Below are 16527 nucleotides of genomic sequence, written 5' to 3' on the forward strand. Positions count from 1 at the left end.
CAATTACTGTATGTGTGGGTGAATCTTAATGCATACAACGTCTCCTTTATCTCAGAATCGCAGGCAAACACACACTGACATGAGCATCGCTAACATACCTTTTATACATATTTATTTTTATACATATTTCATTGTTGCACAGGGCTAATTTACGTGTTTTTCATAACCCTTCCTGATAACCACGACGTTCTTCTCCATAAATGATGTACATTCGGAGTTGTAGATTGGGCTGTAAGTGGGTGTGTTTATGTTGCGTGTGGAGTATGAGGTGCAGTGATAGTGATTTCTGCCATTTAATGGACATTATGCTCAGTGACATGGATGTAATTAAACCACATCATTGCCCTGTTGGGTGAAATGTGTTTGACCAAATAGTTCTTTATGGCTATCTGTGTATATGTCTGAAGTCCTTGGTTTATTATTACTGCACTGTTATTAAAATAATCATTATTACATTTGAAAGCTGCATACATCCATCTACACATAACACATTATGGATCTGTAATGACTGTGTTATGAGGGCGTTACCCACACAGTTCCCCCAGAAGCTACTCACTGCCTCAAGGTTTTAGACACTGTGCAAATTGCACAGAAGATTATTATATCATGATCATTGTGCCTTTAATGAACTCATAAGCTGCTTTTAATGTCTAATGACCGGTGCTTAGAAGAGCCGGGCACAGACATTTCCTAAGTACAGGGCATGAGGTATTGTGCTCAGTTGTTAGCGTTCCACAGAAACTTCCCTTCTCGCTGTGGGGACATTAGGTGTATTTTAAAATTAGCCAGCGAATTGAAGGAAGCGGTGAGCACAGCTATGTCAGTGTTTTATTCCTGGACCTCCATGAAAAATGATTCACCAAATTATGCACCTGACACCTCCTTATGTTGGATGGTGGCGCCTTCAGTGGTTGCTGGACCACAAATCCTCCACCCCCTCAGTCATGTAGCTGGGAATATGGCTACGAAGCACACCACCCGAACACGGTTTACACTGGCTTTTCAAGCGAAGTCAAATTAGTTGTATTTATATAGCCCAGAATCACAATTTGCTTAAAGGGGCTTTACAATCTGTACAGCACACGACACCGTCTGTCCTTAGACTCTCCCAAACTCTTTTAACAGGAGAAAATTAAAGAAGCCTCAGAAACAGAGGAGCAGAGGAGGGATCCCTTGATATGCAATAGCTGCCATGTAGAGCAGACTCACAACAGAAAATTATACAATTAAACCTTATGTCCATCCATTAGCTTGGTGAACCAAAGCGTCTTCCTCTCGTGCCTCTTCTAATACATCTTCTCATGGCACGCACAGCCCTAGAAAACAAAACTCTAAACACTCCTTTGAGTATTATGTCAGGATACTGGTCTAGTGTTAAATCGGTCTCTGCTGAGAATAAACTGGCCTACATCTACCGGTATTCCCAGTCCCCGGTTTACCATGACTGTCCTAACATGTACTCACGCAGTAACACTCCTCATTCAACATTAAAAGCCACTGATTCAGGTTCGCTCTCTTGAGGGCAGAATTCACTTTCATTTATATATTGTCATGTGCTGCCATCAAAGGCTTTAAAAGTCTGTCCGCAAAGATCAACTTTGAATCCTCACAAGACAAGTTTGTATATTGCACTTACTGAACACTCGCCACGTGGGAATTCAGCAAGAGACGAAGAAACGATTTGATATTTGGAGGGATAAAAGTATTCCCGTTCCTGCCCAGAGTTAGATTAGAAGATCGATCAGCTCCTCTAAAGCTCACAAACTCATCACAGGCTGTAATATTTTATTTTTTTTAATCCATACACAACCTGAAGAATAGACATTACTGTTTGTGATTTTAGGGGAGGCTGTGTGCTGGACTAAGTGACCAAACAAGTTGTTTTAAGCTTCAGTTCTTGTGCTGATTTAACAAACATGACGTTGCCTGTTAATTGCTGACTTTTAGCGGTGCTGGTCGGTGGATATGTTTTACCTTTAGACAGATCAGATTAGCTGTTTCCCCTTGTTTCCTGTTTCCAGTCTCTATAGTAAGATAACAGGCTCCAGCTACATATTTAGTCCATGAGAGTTCTCTCCAAGAAAGTGATTAAAATATCTTAACTAAGTGACTGAAAAAAAAAACTAAGTGTATGAAAAAAAAATCACAACTTGTCTATTGGAAGCAGAGGCAGTGCCACAACATATCTTTTGAGGAGTTGGGGGAAGAAGATTTGATGCACAAGGTGTCTGACTTTGACAGCAGAGACCACAGTTCGCACTCTGCTACCAACTGTCGGTGTTAGTTTCAATAACCTTTATTTAAATGTATTATCCTCATAGCTCCCTCCATCGTTCAGTTATGTTAACATTGGTGATTGGAGATCTTGGTGAGTGTGGCGGCCTCCCTAAACATATGTTCAACAGGGCAATCTGGTGATCCCACAGGTCGCACTGATTTGAAAGAGAAAAGGTTGATGGTAAAATAAAACTCAAACTATTCATTTACATCAATCACAGCTTACAGATTTCTCTGTTTAATTTTAAACTGAGCATGCTCTCTGTAGGGATTATTAGCGGTGCTACAGTTGTGCTCAAAAGTTTGAGGTGAAATAGAATCTAATCTGGCAAGACTGTTAGCTTCTTCAAAATCGTCTGAGCGATCGCACCTATTTTTAGCAATGTGGCAGCAGTCCGAGATCTTACCTAATACTTTGGTGACAACAACGCAGTTCTCGCCATTTACAGCGTTCGTAACTGACAATGAAACCAATTATTGTAGTTTTCCTTTGAGTCGTTTTAGTCGTCCCAACTCAATCAGTCCTGAACCAGAGAGAGCAGAAAATGCTGCTATGACTGGTTTGAATAGGGGTGATGTGGGTTGTTTTAGAAGGCACGGATAAAACATAGTTTAGAGGTTAGCTCAGGAGGTAATTTTACAGTCACATCCTCCAACCAGTCAGCCTGAGCTCTGCATCCTCACTGCTACACTGCTGCCTCTTCCTAGAAGTGATCCTGTACCTGCTTCCTAAATGATGTTGCTTTGTTTAACGCCGGTTAACCCTTTAATGGATCAAGATCTGCGTCACCCTCTCTAAGTACAGATTGTGCTGAACTGCTTCTCCCGAGTTTGATTTCCACTCAGTAATGAGACCGTGCACCCGTGCTGTCATCTTTCCACTCTGCTGGTATCAATTCCAATCAAGCTTCAGCACATTTGAATCTCTCCATTCAGCTGCACAGTTGTAACTCAAACATTATACTCCAAAGGGAAAATGTGAGCCATTTCCAAACAAATGACATAACCACTCTCTAATATAAGACTGACCTCTCTGTGCACTCAGTGTTTTCTCTAAAATCCTCTCCTCTTTCACTTTTCACATTTTCCGATAAGTTGTTGCTGCTGGGTTGAGGAAGTTATCCAGCCTCCCATGCTCACATAACTCTATCAGCACTGATTGGATGGTTTCAAAAATGCATCATCATCCCACAAAAATAAGGCTTCTTTCTTACAGTTCCAACTTCTTTTCATCACTATTCCCCTGCCTTCTTTCCCCGACCCACACCTCACTGTGCGAACCAAACAGTTTGGTTTTAGGTTATCGTGAATGCAATGAGACTTCAACTAGTATGACTTGAAAACAGACTTAAACCAGGTTTTTAATGATGTTTATGGATATGCAGGATATTACTGAGACTGTTTAATCTGCCTTGCCTAAAACGATGTAGGAACTCCCCTTCAGAACAAGGATGCTAGTTCCTGTCTTACAGCTGTAAAAGACCATGTGGTCAGCTCTGACCAGGTACCAAAACAAACTCTACTCTACTCTACAAACTCTTAGTAGCCCTGTTTGAATTTAGACAGGACTCCCTGACATCAGGACCCCTGCCGTGCCCGACACCTCACAACCAACACTTGTTTCAAACATACAAGATTTCTCAAATACTGGAGAACAACTCCAACATTACTGCTGGAGCAGAACCACAGCTGTAAGTGAAACACCAGCCGCCACCACCATCTCCAGCCACGCAAGTAGGATGGTCCTTTTCTGCTCACTGGGTCGATTTATATTTGTGAATTTATAGCTAACACCTGTTGTGGAAGCTCAGTGATAGTGAGTGTGTGATGCTGTGAGTGTCTGACTGACCCCCACAGCGAGCCACCTCATCGCCCCCATCGCATATGCACAAAAAGCTTCTCAGGTGCTTCCCATTAGCCAGTGACCCCTGGTCAAACCAGTTCGCTTGTATCCTGGTTGTTTCTAAAGTGGTGCAGCCCTTAAAATGTTAGTAGCATGTAAGATCCGTCCTAAGTTAGAAGTGACATTCAAACTAGACTGAGTTTGAACGTATCTGGTGCCACCAAGTGCTGCTGAGCTTCATCTTTTATAGGTCTTAGTATATTTTAAAGGCACATGAGCTGCCACATGTCTGCAGACAGAAGGAGTTCAGTATTAGGATTCATGCTGGAGTCCACCTAACTTATTTGTTCCTTCCTTGCTGGTTTCATGAGCCTCCATGAAAGTCATAAGTCATCTGGTGCAGTGTTGGCGGGACAGGAGACTCCTCTGAGCACTGGAACTGACAGCTCTTTTATGTCGTGTGCCTCATTTTGCACATCTTATTATTATGGAGGGTTTACAGCCATTTGGTTTAGCGACCTTAGCAAATTTAAAGGAATCCATGTTCAATGCCCTTCTCGTAATGGTGAACACTATTTTTCAGTACCTCCAAAGTACCTCCCACCGAAATGCAGATGTCACAGAATACAACACAAATACATTGCTGATACCGTCTTCATTACATTTTTTGAATTAAGGAAAACAAATCTGATAATAAAGAAAAAAGATGAGAGAAAACTAGCTCAGAATGAACAGTCTGACTGAAAGTTCAAAAAGCGTTTCCCTTTGACAGCTTTAAGACTGTGCAGCACCAGAGCGTGCTTTAAAAGTGAGCTCCGTGAAGACAAAAAGTATTGAAAGTCAGACATGAGTCAACTCGGTGGGTTGTGTCAGTGGTTTCAGGGGGCCAGATGTTGGCTTTCAGAGTCTCATCTACCACCTCAGCTGAGAAACAGTAAGAAAAGAGAAATATTGATGGCGGGGGGCGTTCAAAACTTCCTGCCAGGCCTGACCTTTTGGTCTTTATTGGGTTATTGCTGTCTTTGCTGTGTTGCAGGAATCACACAATCTCTCGGAGGTTTGCAGTCCTATCAACCATACCACGAAGATTCAAATTGCTGAGCCTGAGTAATAGTTTGCTCGCGGTGCATCAAAACGCTTTTACCTGCTGCGGAGCTCATACGAGATGCTCAGATTTGTACATTAAAGCAGTAGTGGAGCAAATGTAGCTGAGCAAATGTGGTCCTTCTCCCCAGCTGTGGCTGTGGCTTGTGAAACCCGTCTGCTCTATTTATCTCTGTCTGCCTGTGGATCCCTCTGTGCCTGCCTTTCTACTCCTGTCTCCTCAGCTGAAAGCTAATGAATTAACATCTACCCACACTGCACTGCCTAAGGAGTTCTTAAGTACTTCATCACCAGAGTGGTTTCTTATTCACTTCTACTTAAGTGGTTTATCACGCCTTAAGTTTCACTGGAGTAACTTGTTTCTTCTACTTAAGGGTATCTAAAATAGTGCTTTCTCACCTCTGCTTGTCTTCCTAGTGTGTCATTGGAAAGAAGTTGGTCCGAACTTGGCTGCATTTGTCATTGTCACATTGTTTGGCTGACACTTTGTTGGTATGCCATTCAGTCCGTCTTAACTGTCAGCTTACAGCTCAACCTACCTGCTGTCTGCCTGTAGCCTTTCCTCCCCATCGCCTTCTTTTGACGTTCTCTTTGCGGAGATAAAGTTCTAGGTGTCAGGCCGGGACTGAATAGAGGACTCAGGTGCAGAGTGGCAACGTAACAGGCTTTTATTGTACACACAAAAACAACCAGTGACCTCTTCGATGAACGTGAAAGCAAGTGGCTATGAAACTTATTCTAGATTGACACGTCCTGGACCAGGTAGTGGCCAGAACATGAGGGAACAAATAAACCTATAAGAAAAACAACACAAAACGCTCTGAAGAGAGGGATTGAGGCTATAAAATTTAGAAAACAGATATCGCTCCAGAAGGAGGAAAAATAACAAAACTATCAACAATTATCTCTGAAAATTATGAAACAAAAAGCGCTCACAAGGAGGATAATGATTAGGCTACGAGGTAATTTCGATACTGGACTATTAGGCTAAAACAACTGAAAAACTCTCACAAGGAGGACTATGAAATATCTAGGACAAAGACTTCTAAACCTGAACAACAAAAAAAACACTCACAAGGAGGACTATGATTATACAAGGAAATAACTAAGGAACTCAAAAACTCAGAACTAGACTATGAAAATTTTCAAAACACAAAACGCTCACGAAGAGGATCAAAGGCTTACTTGGCAACTTGAACTATGGCTGTGGATCTTGGGGGGCACGGGTGAAACGACCATCTGACGAAAAACACACTGGCACGGGACAAGGGAGACGCAGACTATTTAAACACATGGAGGGTAATAGGCAACAGGTGGAGACAATAGGTAATCAGGAGGACGCACCAGTGACACATGAGGGAGGGCAAGTGCTCTGAAACGAGAGGAGAGTTAGGTTCACAAAATAAAAACAGGAAATAACAAGACAAAAACCCAAGACGGGACAAACCTCACCGCGGTGTGACAGAACCCCCCCCTCTAGGACCGGCTACCAGACGGTCCAGGCTGGTCACGATGCCGTCTATTAAAGTCCGCAATGAGCGTCTTGTCCTCTATGAAACGGGAGGGGACCCACTGTCTTTCTTCCGGGCCGTAACCCTCCCAGTCGACGAGGTACTGTTTACCCCGGCCCCTGTTGCGCACCGCCAACAGGCGATTCACCTTATACACGAGCCCCCCATCCAGCATCTCCGGAGGAGGAGGGGGAGGGAGGGTTGGGACCATGGGGCTCTCCTTGGCAGGCTTAACCTGGCTGACATGGAAGGTGGGGTGGACCCGGAGGGAGCGTGGCAGGCGGAGACGGACAGCGGCCGGGCCGATGACTTTAGTGACGGGGAATGGTCCGACAAAACGTGGTGCCAGTTTCTTCGAGGGGACCCGAAGGTGCAAATCCTTTGCCGAGAGCCACACCTTCTGTCCGGGTTGGTAGGCAGGTGCCGGGCGTCTCTTGCGGTCCGCTGCTTTCTTGGTCCTGTCCCCCTGGCGAATGAGCACTTGGCGAGCCGCCGCCCAGATGCGGCGGCATCGGCGGACCATGGCATGGGCGGAGGGGACTGAGACTTCGGGTTCTTGGTCTGTGAATAATGGGGGTTCATAACCATATACACATTTGAATGGGGAAAAACCTGTGGCTGACGTGGGTAAAGAGTTGTGGGCATACTCCACCCAGACCAGGTGTTTGCTCCATGTGGAGGGGTTCTGGGACACCAGGCACCGGAGGCCGGTTTCCAGCTGTTGGTTGAGACGCTCGGTCTGGCCGTTAGCCTCCGGGTGGTATCCCGAGGTCAGGCTGGCTCTGGCCCCGATGAGCCGACAGAATTCCCTCCAGAACCGTGACACAAACTGAGGGCCCCGGTCTGAAACAATGTCTTTTGGGAATCCGTGAATTTTGAACACATTGTTAATCATGATTTCAGCCGTGTCTTTGGCTGACGGGAGCTTGGGTAAAGCTATAAACCGGGTCATTTTAGAAAATCTGTCGACAACGGTGAGAACTGTGGTATTACCTTGTGAGACTGGAAGCCCTGTGACAAAGTCCATGGATATGTCGGACCACGGTCTGGAGGGAATAGGCAGGGGTTGCAACAAACCCGTACGTGACCCGGAGGATGGCTTGTTTCTAGCACAGACCGAACACGCCTCAACGTACTCCCGGACCTCCGGCTCCATGGACGGCCACCAGAACCTCCACGAGATGGCGAACATCGTCCGCCGAACTCCCGGATGGCAGGAAAGCAGCGAGGAGTGAGCCCAGTGGATCACCTGTGGGCGCAGATTGAGAGGGACAAACAACCGATTATCTGGGCACCCACTAGGTGGCGGGGTCTCCCCATTTGCCTGCTTAACCTCCTTTTCTATCTGCCAAGTTACCGCTCCTACCACACAGGTCCATGGAAGGATGGGCTCAGGTTCCTTGGCAACAGGCTCGGGGTCATAGAGACGTGACAGAGCATCGGGTTTGACGTTCTGGGACCCCGGCCTGTAAGAGAGGGAAAAAGAAAAACGGTTAAAAAACAGCGCCCACCTGGCCTGGCGAGAGTTTAATCTCTTGGCTTTGCGAATATACTCCAGATTTTTATGATCTGTCCAGACTATGAACGGGTGCTCAGCCCCCTCCAGCCAGTGTCGCCATTCTTCCAGCGCCACTTTTACAGCCAGCAGCTCCCGGTTGCCCACGTCATAGTTCCTTTCTGCTTTGGATAGGCGCCGCGACAGGAACGCACAAGGATGCATCTTTCCGTCCTGCTCCGAGCGCTGGGACAGCACAGCCCCGATGCCCTCATTGGAGGCGTCCACCTCCACCGTGAATTGCCGCTGGGGGTCCGGCAGAGTGAGGACCGGCGCTGTGGTGAAGCAAGTCTTGAGCCTCCTGAAAGCGGTCTCGGCTCCGGGTGTCCAGGTGAAGCGCACCTTGGGAGAGGTGAGAGCATGCAGGGGAGCTGCTATAGCGCTGAAGCCCCTGATAAACCGCCTATAGAAGTTCGCAAATCCGAGGAATTGCTGAACCTTCTTGCGGCTATCGGGTGTGGGCCATTCAGTCACCGCACTTACTTTCGCCGGGTCCATCTGCATCTTCCCAGGGGCTACGATGAAGCCCAGGAAAGAGATGGTTTCGGCATGAAATTCACTCTTTTCAGCTTTGACATAGAGCTTGTGATCTAGCAATCGCTGCAATACGACCGAGACGTGCTTCTTGTGTGTCTCGATGTCAGGTGAATAAATAAGGATGTCGTCAAGGTAAACATAAACAAAATGATCTATGAAATCTCTTAAAACGTCGTTGATCATGGCTTGGAATACAGCAGGGGCATTGGTCAGACCGAATGGCATAACTAGATATTCATAGTGGCCACTGGGGGTATTGAACCCTGTCTTCCACTCGTCACCCTCCCTGATCCTAACTAGATGATAAGCATTCCTCAGGTCTAATTTAGTAAAGACTCTGGCCTGTTGGAGCTGATCAAAGACGGTGGACATGAGCGGAAGTGGATAGCGATTCTTAACGGTTATGTCATTTAACGGGCTGTAATCTATACAGGGTCTGAGGGATCCGTCCTTCTTGGCCACAAAGAAAAACCCCGCCCCGGCCGGGGAGGATGACGGGCGGATTAGACCCGCCCTAAGAGAGGTTTGAATGTATTCATTCATGGCCGCTCTCTCAGGGCCGGAGACCGAATACAGTCGGCCCTTGGGAATGGTGGAGCCGGGGATGAGGTTTATGGCGCAATCATATGGTCTATGAGGAGGGAGTGACATAGCTTTGGTCTTACTGAATACCTCACGGAGGTGGTGGTAGCATGCGGGCACGGATGTCAGGTTGGTCTCGGCGTCTGTGGTGACATGAAAAGAGACATGGTTAATGGCAGACGTGTTATTTCCTTGAACTGTGTTGACCCCGCAGTGATCGCTACAGTCATGCCCCCACCCCCTTATAGCCCCAGTTTTCCAGTCTATGTGTGGGTTGTGTCTGCATAGCCATGGATATCCGAGAACCAGAGTCTGTGATGTGGATCTGAACAGGAGAAAGTTAGTACATTCCTTGTGCCCGCTTATAAGCAGTTCCAGTGGCTCAGTGGTGTGCGTGATAAAAAATAGTTCTTTGCCGTCTAGGGCCCGGGCCCGAACAGGGGTGGGCAACGGCATGGACTTTAACCCCAGCTGGGTGGCCAAACCCCAGGACATTAGACTTTCATCGGCCCCTGAGTCAATAAGCGCTTTGAGACTAGTGGTGGTGTTACGGTGGATTACCTTGACCGGGGTGAGGGCTCGTGGAGATCGGTCCGGCGTCGCGACCGCACTCTCCGGTTTAAGTTTCTTGGTGGGGCATGAGGCTATGAGATGACCAGCCTCCCCGCAATAGAAGCACCGACCTTCCATCAGCCGACGCCGGCGCTCCTCAGGGTTTAACCGCGCCCGGCCGAGATGCATGGGTTCGGGACCTCCACTCGAGGAGGCGGGGAAATGTGAGTCTGGGAGCGAGGATCGGGGTTCCAGCCACACCGGTGCCGGAGCGCGTGCGAGTCTTTCCTCTGTGAGCCGATTTCCTCGGCAATGCTTGAGCTCTTGTATTCGGTTGTCGGTGCGGATGGCCAGAGCGATGAGCGAATCCAAGTCAGGAGGCAAGTCCAGCGGAACCAGCATCTCCTGGATGGATGAAGACAGCCCTTTCAAAAACACGTCGTATAACGCCGTGGAATTCCACCCACTCTCTGCCGCCAGCGTGCGGAAATGAATGGCGTAGTCGCAGACAGAATTTTTGCCTTGTTTCAGTCCACTCAACTCACGAGCCTTCTCCCTGCTGGTTGTCACCGGATCGAATGTCCTCAACAACGCCTCTTTAAAGTCATTGAGTGCGTTACACAGAAGTGAGTCGCGATCCCACTCCGCCATAGCCCAGGTCCTTGCCCGCCCGGTCAGGTGCGAAACCATAAAGGCGATCTTGGATCGCTCTGTGGGAAAAGCATGAGGAGAATGTTCAAAATGGATGGAGCAGTCTGTAAGGAATGACTTACACTGTCCTGGTTCTCCAGAATAACGCTCCGGTGGTGCCAGCTTGGGACCTGCTCCGCTGAAAGGAGCGTGCTGCACCGAACCCGTGGCGGGAGGTGGAGGCTGTGGCTCTGCAGGAGGCATGGTGGTTTGCCGCAGGTGGTCGACCAAGTCCCTCACCTGGGACGAGAGTTGCCCGAGTTGGGAAGCCATGGCCGCCTGAAACTCCTCCTGACGGGAGATACGGGCTTCCTGGGCGTGCATGGCGGCCGTGAGCTGGTCGGTCTCTGCTGAGTCCATACTGGCCAGTGTGTACTGTCAGGCCGGGACTGAATAGAGGACTCAGGTGCAGAGTGGCAACGTAACAGGCTTTTATTGTACACACAAAAACAACCAGTGACCTCTTCGATGAACGTGAAAGCAAGTGGCTATGAAACTTATTCTAGATTGACACGTCCTGGACCAGGTAGTGGCCAGAACATGAGGGAACAAATAAACCTATAAGAAAAACAACACAAAACGCTCTGAAGAGAGGGATTGAGGCTATAAAATTTAGAAAACAGATATCGCTCCAGAAGGAGGAAAAATAACAAAACTATCAACAATTATCTCTGAAAATTATGAAACAAAAAGCGCTCACAAGGAGGATAATGATTAGGCTACGAGGTAATTTCGATACTGGACTATTAGGCTAAAACAACTGAAAAACTCTCACAAGGAGGACTATGAAATATCTAGGACAAAGACTTCTAAACCTGAACAACAAAAAAAACACTCACAAGGAGGACTATGATTATACAAGGAAATAACTAAGGAACTCAAAAACTCAGAACTAGACTATGAAAATTTTCAAAACACAAAACGCTCACGAAGAGGATCAAAGGCTTACTTGGCAACTTGAACTATGGCTGTGGATCTTGGGGGGCACGGGTGAAACGACCATCTGACGAAAAACACACTGGCACGGGACAAGGGAGACGCAGACTATTTAAACACATGGAGGGTAATAGGCAACAGGTGGAGACAATAGGTAATCAGGAGGACGCACCAGTGACACATGAGGGAGGGCAAGTGCTCTGAAACAAGAGGAGAGTTAGGTTCACAAAATAAAAACAGGAAATAACAAGACAAAAACCCAAGACGGGACAAACCTCACCGCGGTGTGACACTAGGTTATGGTTATCCATTTTCTGCTGTCTGTTTATTTATTATCTATCATCTGTTCTCATGTGTTGGTGACTTTCTCTCTACTGTACCTGTATCAGGACCATAGCCAGGATCTCAGAGACACTGAGGTCGACTTTCCATTTTATTTCCTAACCTGAGAGTCTAAAGACTGTTTGCAATTCTAGTGGAGAAATGCTGAGGTTTACAGGGCTGGGTGTAACATCTAAATACACTCTGAGGACTCATGAAATGTGTCCACAATATCAACTAGTTACACAGAACCAGAGACAAGAGTGAATGTGTGAATGCTTCTCTGGATGCTTAAGCTTTGACCTATTTTTTGATCAGATATTTCCCGATCAGGAAACTTTCCCAAATTTAGACTTTATTTCCTGGAGGCAAAACTTTTGAATACTGAAAATAATTCAAAGTGCTGAATCAGTTTGAATTATTTTGTTAAATGAAAGCAAGGGTCAAACCATGTTTATACTCCCCAAAGTAATTTATCTTATAGGCACCACCCTTTCCTTTATTCATTTCTACTGGCCAAAAGTGTCAAATTTAACTATATGCTACTACATCTTGGTATATACTATAAATGGATCAACTACATGATGTAAAATTCATAGATAATTATCACCTGACTGTGGTTCTCTTCATCTCTATGGAGACTTTTGTTGTCTTTCAACTCATGGACTTGTTGTTTCTTTGTTTTGTTTTGTCACTTCACTGTCTCCGTTCACTCTCATTGATTTCATCAGCGTCGTTTCAGCCACAGCGGGCAGTCGTTTTCAGCAAAAAAAAAAGCAATAAAAAAACCCCACTGCACACAAGTTACCTGCCCAGCACCAGACAGACAGACAACATTTGCCACCAGCTTGAGAGCATAATGGAGCTTTTAGCGGCTAAAGAGTCAGATGTTTCCCTCTGGAGTTGGTGGAAAGCTAAAAGTAGAGTGAATATTGGACTCGCATTCATCAGGAGGCCAGAAACACGACACCAAATGACGGATAGTGTTGCTCTGTAACTCCCGGATGTGTAAACAGGCAACATCCAACATTCACCACGTCAACCTAATTAGGTGATATTATGTCAGTTTTATATTTACAACTTGTTTCTGCTGCCACTGAGTTTATTGTGTTTTCACTTTCCACTAGCCTGTGAAATATCCTCTCCCTCTCTACGAACCCTTCAATGAACTGGATAACTAGAACTAGCCAGCCAGATGCTATCCAGCTGTGAGCACCTTTAACACAGCACATGGCGAAATGGGGATTTTTGAGAAACCTCCAGAAGTGCGGTCAAAAAATTCGACGCAGCGGGGGCAGCACCTTATGGACCATCAGCTGGACTATAAAAGTCAATGCCACAGGTGTTCCAGACACGCACGGCTCGACAGGGACCAAATGAAATCCTGCTGTCTCGATGACACCTGCCACGTGAAGGCTGCACCTTCTGGCAAGAATAGAAAAATCACTCTAATGTTCTCATAATATTCCCCTGGAAACTAATAGCTTGCCTGAGGGTTTCAATAATGTTCTTACAATGAGCATGTTGTATTTTATGGTATTTTTATCTCCTGCAGCGTCAGTTTAGCAGCCATACAATATTCCTTCAGGGAATTATCCGCCTGTGGTAATCAATAGTGGGTTTACTATGACCTGATTGTACTGATGGCATGCAGCGGCGGTTTCTCTGGCTTTATCTCTCTTTCTACCCCGGACTCTCTAGGGGAGACCCCTGATGGAGTAGGGGGTGGGTGGGGAAAGGGGGCCACAGAAATAGCAATATCCACCAACAAGAATCATCTCTGACGGAGGACGTCAATTTTCTAGAGTTTCTGCTCGTCTCCCACTGCAGCGGACTGCCTGTAAACACACACACACACACACTGTTGTCCACTCAGTGTAAAACCTCACTCACTCACTTACTCATCCTCTGTAGCCTTTTCACAAATATACAGATACACATGCTGGCACACACACACACACACAAATGACGGGGGAACCATCCTGGGGATATTAATGGAGCCGGAGACACAGACGGAGTCAATCGAGCTTTTAATAGAGCAGCTCCTCTTCCTCTGTATGGATAAATAATACAGCAGTCAGCAGATCTGGATCTAATAGACGATATTGACCTTTGGGGGTGGGAAAGGGGAGAAAGATAGCGAGCGACGGGACAGCGCGAGCGGAAATGGAGGGAGAGATAGAGGGGATGAAATAAAGAGTTGCGACGCAGAGGAACGCACACAAGTGTCAACAGAAGGGGCGCGCTCAGACAAAGCATCTTCATCAGAGTGCGACAAAGCGGTGATCAATCACGAGGATGACGATGTAGTCGCAGAGCCGGAGAGGCCCTGACCTGAGCTGCAGTGCAGATAGAGCTGGCCCTCAGAGACTCTCTTTCTTTGCTTTTATCATCTCTCTTTGTCTTTCCTCTTCCTCTCCATCCCTCCTCCCTGACTGCATTCTGTCTCCCTTTCCTCCCCCGTCTCTCTCTATCTCCCTCTTTCCATTTTGATTACTCCCTGCTGCTTCATCTCTCTGCTGCTTCTCTCTTCTCTGCTGCTTCATCCACCCTCCCTTCTTTTCTCCCTATATTTCTGTCTGGTACCCACCATCTGTCATCCGTTGTCTTCCTCTGTCACCCCCACCCCCCTCTCCCACTCATTTTCACTCCCTCAATCCAATTCAAGGAGCTTTATTGGCATCATAAGATGAATTTTATGTCTCTCGGACTCTCTTTCTGGAACATTTGTCTTCTTCTTACTAATTCCCCACTTTTACTGCCACTCCACAAAACTCCATCCTGTGCGGGCGGTAGAAGTCACGGTCAGTGTACAGTGAGTCCAGTACACTATATCACATCAATATTGAAGTCAAGGCCATGCATTCTTTATTACTTTACTCATGAACACGCAGGGCGAAACTCAGTGCTACTCATCCCAGGCTGCTTTACAAGCACGGCAGAGGCATGAGTGCTGGGACATGAAGGAACAGCCAGCCTCATAAAATCACTGAAAAGTAGCCTGACAGTTTGAGATGGCCTTGGAGGTGACTTTTATGTGTATAGTGACACCATGTGGAAATTCCCTGTAAGAGATTCAGACATCAGGATGCCGTGTGCTGCAGGAACTACAGCTGAACTGCATTTCTCTTCTCTGCCCTCTTCTGCAAATCAAAATACAGACTTGAACCACTTGAAAGATTGTTCAAAATGAAAACACATGCATGCGTACAATTTCACTGTGAAACACGTGCAGAAAAACATGGTTGAGTTCTGCACATGTGATGTTTTTAGACCAGAGGCACAGTGTAGTGGCTTGGTGGTGAATCTGAGTTGGCTTTACCGTGTATAGGAATTACAGAAAACTGATCCCTCTGCATGTCTGCTGTGAATTAAGCGCCTTAGTTGATCCCCAAAAAAGGTCAATGGACCACCAGGGGTCCCTGAGGGTGCCCCAGTGGGACCCCACCACATAAAGGAATAACTAGTTTCACTATGATCTATAATTTTCATGTTATTACAGTTCCATATTATTCATATTTTGCTCAGATGTCTGTGGATAGATGAAGAACTGCGCTCAACATCACAAATTCTCTCAGATGTTCTTACTTGAGGCATGATCATATCAGATGAGGGTCGGACAAGAGTCACCCTATATGTAACTAGTCTAACCTGAACGTGTGCTTTGGCTGGAAAAGTGCCTCCCAGCCTTTCCAGCGCTTTTCAAAGAGAGAAGTCAGCACTTTGACAGCGGGATCGCTCTCTGAATCCAGGAAGTGACGGTGAAGACATAATGGGGTCGAAACAAGCCGAGGGAGGTCTTCCCGACTCTACAAAAGAAGCTGGGTGGAAGAGGAGCTCCGTCACGCTAGCCGGAGACAGAGAGACGAGCACAGGAAGGTAAGGGATTAGCTCTTCAAAATAAGAGCATAAGAAGTGGGCAATGGAAAAACAAATACATGTATTTTGTTACCTTTCGGCTACATTTCTCCATTCATATAATTTCCCTTACAACATTAAGAAAATGCATATATGATAAATGCCTGATGATAGCTAATGTTGGGTAATTTGCTCATTGCTAAGGGCCCTGGGGCACAGATGAGCTGTTGGCACCCAGTTAACCCTCATTCCTCGCGCTTCCTGTCAGTTTGATTCAAACACTGTCATTTTACAAATATGCAACAAACATGCACAAAACTGACACGATAAGGTCTTTGCCACCCAAACTGAAAACTGCAATATAAAGCAGGACCCACCACCAGGTATCATGTGATAAGTGGTAAGTAAGCCATTGCAATTTTATGCCGTTGGTATATTTTATTGTTTATTGTTTTAGTATATTCTTATTGTCTTAGTATATTCTCATTTCTGGTGTATTTTTATTGCATTTACGCATGTTTGTATCTGCATGTTAGTTTATTTTATTCTAGTATCTTTATTTTATTTTATTATTACTTCTTATTTTCCTTACTGTTTCTAACATGGGGGTTGCAATACAAATTTCATTGACATGTTCGGCTCAGTGACAATAAAGACAATCTTGAATCTTGACTCTTGCAATGCCTGACGTTACTCTTTAATAGACTTAGGTTGCTAGATAACCCACACAACATGGGGATGCTGGAGCTGAATACTTCTCA

The sequence above is a fragment of the Chelmon rostratus genome, chromosome 6 (assembly GCF_017976325.1).
Source record: "Chelmon rostratus isolate fCheRos1 chromosome 6, fCheRos1.pri, whole genome shotgun sequence".
Lineage (NCBI taxonomy): Eukaryota > Metazoa > Chordata > Actinopteri > Chaetodontiformes > Chaetodontidae > Chelmon > Chelmon rostratus.